Here is a 3279-nt window from a genome sequence, read left to right on the forward strand (position 1 = left end):
AATACAAAGATCAGAGCAGTTAGGTGACTTACATAAGATCACACAGGTCGTAGTTGTTGAGAAGGAGAGTCCCAGGCAAGGCTGAGTCCCTGGCTGAGTTCAAAGCATTCCTTAGGATAAAACTTGGTGATAAGCCCCTGTCTCTGGACATCCTGGCTCCTGCTTCCTCTAAGACCTTCTGAGGAAAGCGAGCCATGGACCACAGAAAGAGCATTTCTCTTGCAGTGTGATTTTCATCATGGCCATTTCCAAAGCATTTGAAGTGGAATTAGTTGCTGCATTGAGCCACCGTGAACTTGCATGTCCCTCCAGGAAGACCCCAGCCTTAAGAGATGATTGCAATTGGTCCCAGGAGGAGCCTTCAATTCATCATTGGTCTTTCCAATTTGTGCTGTCCATAGGAATCCAGGACAGTAAAGAGCTAAATAGAACCTGCTGTCTGAATGGGGGAACCTACATGCTGGGGTCTTTCTTTGCCTGCCCCCCTCCTTCTATGGCTGGAACTGTGAGCATGATTCACACAAAGACAACTGTGAGTCTGTGCCCCCATGACACCTGGCTCTCCAAGAGACGTTCCATGTGTAAATGCTGGTGCGGCCAACTTCACTGCTTTCCTCAGACATTTCTACCAGGGTGTGAGGCCCATGTGATGGATGAGCACTTCCTGGTTTCCAGGACTCCAGAATTAATAAGCATCTTTGGGCACCACTTTTTTGCTAGCTGGCATCTGCCTTGCTATACAAAGTTACTGTTGGGGCGCCTGGGTGGCTCAGTCGGTTAAGCGTCCGACTTCAGCTCAGGTTGTGATCTTGCATTTTATAAGTTTGAGCCCTGAGTCAGGCTCTGTGCTGACAGCTCAGAGCCTGGAGTCTGCTTCAGATTCTGTGTCTCCCTCTATCTCTGCCCCACCCCTGCTTGTGCTCTGTCTGTCTCTCTCTCAAAAATAAACATAAAATTTTTTTTAAATTCAAAGTTACTGTTAAAGGACACTTGCATATGCAATATTTGTCATACAATTTCATAACCTGTAAAGGCTGTCACTCCAATTCCCTAACTGGGAGATAATCATTTGTTAGTTGCCTCGAAATAGTGGACAGATTTTCATCATGGTCCCTAACATTTCCCTAACATTTCTTAAAGTACAAACTACTTTCCTCTGCCCTGCCCTCTCCAAAAAACTTTTTTAAAAAAAACCAGCCATATCTACATTGTGACCAAGTTCTATGTTTCTTAATACATGTATCTCTACCAAGGGTTTTTTCTTCTTATTTTCCTTTAAACAATTGAACTCTATCTTCAGATCATTAAAGGCTGCTCCTAACATGGAATTGAGGCTAAAGCTTTGGGTAGAGAGTTGATCAAAATCAATCAAGAACTCATCTTTAAAAGGAAAGGAAAGGAAGCCTCTGTAAAGTGAGCAGATGAGAGGGCAGGGGGCAGACATTAGAGGTGAGGGACAGGACACTGAAGTATTGGAAGTGCTCATGTGTACCAGGGATACTAGAAAAGAGGAAGCAAATGGGGAAGAAATTGGGCAAACCAAAATGGATTACCTGGTTGACGATTAGATGGGTCTGAGAAGCAAATTAAAAAGCTAAGTTGGAAGGCAAGTTTCTATCATCTATAGAAAGCTATAGAAGACAAGGACACCCCTTTCTTCTCAATGCGTGGCAAAGAGATTGAAGTGTCTTTGGAAAAAAAAATTCTATCTAAATTTCCCCAACAAGGGAGCTTAATAAATTATGTTTTCTCCATACCTTGCAAGTATTTTAACGGTTGTAAAAGAGAGAACACTCACAGTATATTTGGTTGTAAACCAAGTGATATAACTATGTATTGTAAAACCCATTGTTTAAATACATCATGCATGTAAATATGCCCAGTAAAACTGGAAAACATTTTGAAAAAAAAACTTTTAAAGATCACACAGCTGGTAAATGATACAGTTGGGATTTAGCCTGAGGTGATTTTGGATCTCACACTCTTGTGCTTCTCACTGCCTCACCCAAGTGTGATGCAGCCCCCTCCACTGGAGGGTATCTTTCCTCTCTCTCCAACAATGTTGTAGTCATTCTGTCAATATCCATCTTTCTGGTTCTCTTTTCCATGTATCCATTGGTGATAACTGTCTTCTTCTGACTGACATATCCTTTCTTCAGCCATATCAACACCCGTAATCAGATACGGTGAAGTCCGCACCCCAGAGCCACCCCCTTCTCTCTAAGTTAGGTATCTGTAATCTGCAACTTTGGATTCCTATTTTGGAATTTTGCTACTAGAAGATGTTTGTTCTTCATCCCCAGGTTCTTAGGTTTACATCCCCCCCGTGCTTCCTCCACAGAAAAGTAACACTAGAGACAGTTTGGGGAGGTGGAACAAAAATGAACATTCTGTGTAGACAGTAAAAAAATGAGGCAAAGACAAGAGCTTCAGGCTTTAATGAAAAGAGAGAAAATGAGAAATGAATTAATAAAAATTGGGGGCCTTATATAGGTACTCACTTAGCAAGTAAATCAATCAACAGACATGACCCAAGGTTGCCCTTGGCAGCAGAGCTATAAAGATGAATTGAGGGAGCTTGCAAGCGTGTAGGGGGAACAATCACGTAGATATGATCATACTGCTGTGTGGTCAATGCTCGGAGAGAAGGGTGTACATAGTGCAAATGGCATGCAGGGCGCCAGCTCCAATAGTTTTAAAAATTAAGAGTGGGGACTGAAAATTGACCGAGATGACACCTTATGTTTGTATAGTACTTTATAGTTTTAAAGTGTGTTTGCATGCATTATTTGTTTGCTCTTCCTCAAGCACTTAGAGATAGAACAGATTATCTCTAATAAATGAAGAAACATAAGAGACTTGCCCCATCTCTTGTTCCTAGGTCCACGCCTTCTGTTTCCCATGACACCATCTTCCCTTTATGGCATTTAAATGTGACGCCACTGGTGCTAATTAGAAAATGGGAGAACCTTGGTTGTTGTTTTATTTTCCTTTTTAAAAAAGAATAAATATTAAATTGGTTTGGACATGAACACTTCTTAACATTTTCCATAATGCCTGCACAGTGCTTATGACAAAATTGCAGCCTGACTAGCGGAGTGATCTTGCTGATATTGAATGCGGATGAAAAAGCCTCTGCCAGTCAAAGCCTAATGTGTCTAAGGGATAGAATTTGTCTTTCCTTTGAAATTTTAAGGAATCTTTTTCATGGTTAAAGGTTAAAGCTTGTCTCATTGGTTTCCTTTAAAAATATGTTTTCTAACTTGGGCTCTGTGTGTT

At 41.4% G+C, this 3279-nt stretch overlaps 1 pseudogene; it reads left to right on the forward strand.

Annotated features, from left to right (window-relative positions):
- The first annotated feature begins 220 nt into the window (after positions 1-220).
- Positions 221-2931, forward strand: LOC131515442 (putative teratocarcinoma-derived growth factor 3; annotated as a pseudogene).
- The last annotated feature ends 348 nt before the right edge of the window (positions 2932-3279 follow it).

This window comes from Neofelis nebulosa, chromosome 6 (genome assembly GCF_028018385.1).
Source record: "Neofelis nebulosa isolate mNeoNeb1 chromosome 6, mNeoNeb1.pri, whole genome shotgun sequence".
NCBI lineage: Eukaryota > Metazoa > Chordata > Mammalia > Carnivora > Felidae > Neofelis > Neofelis nebulosa.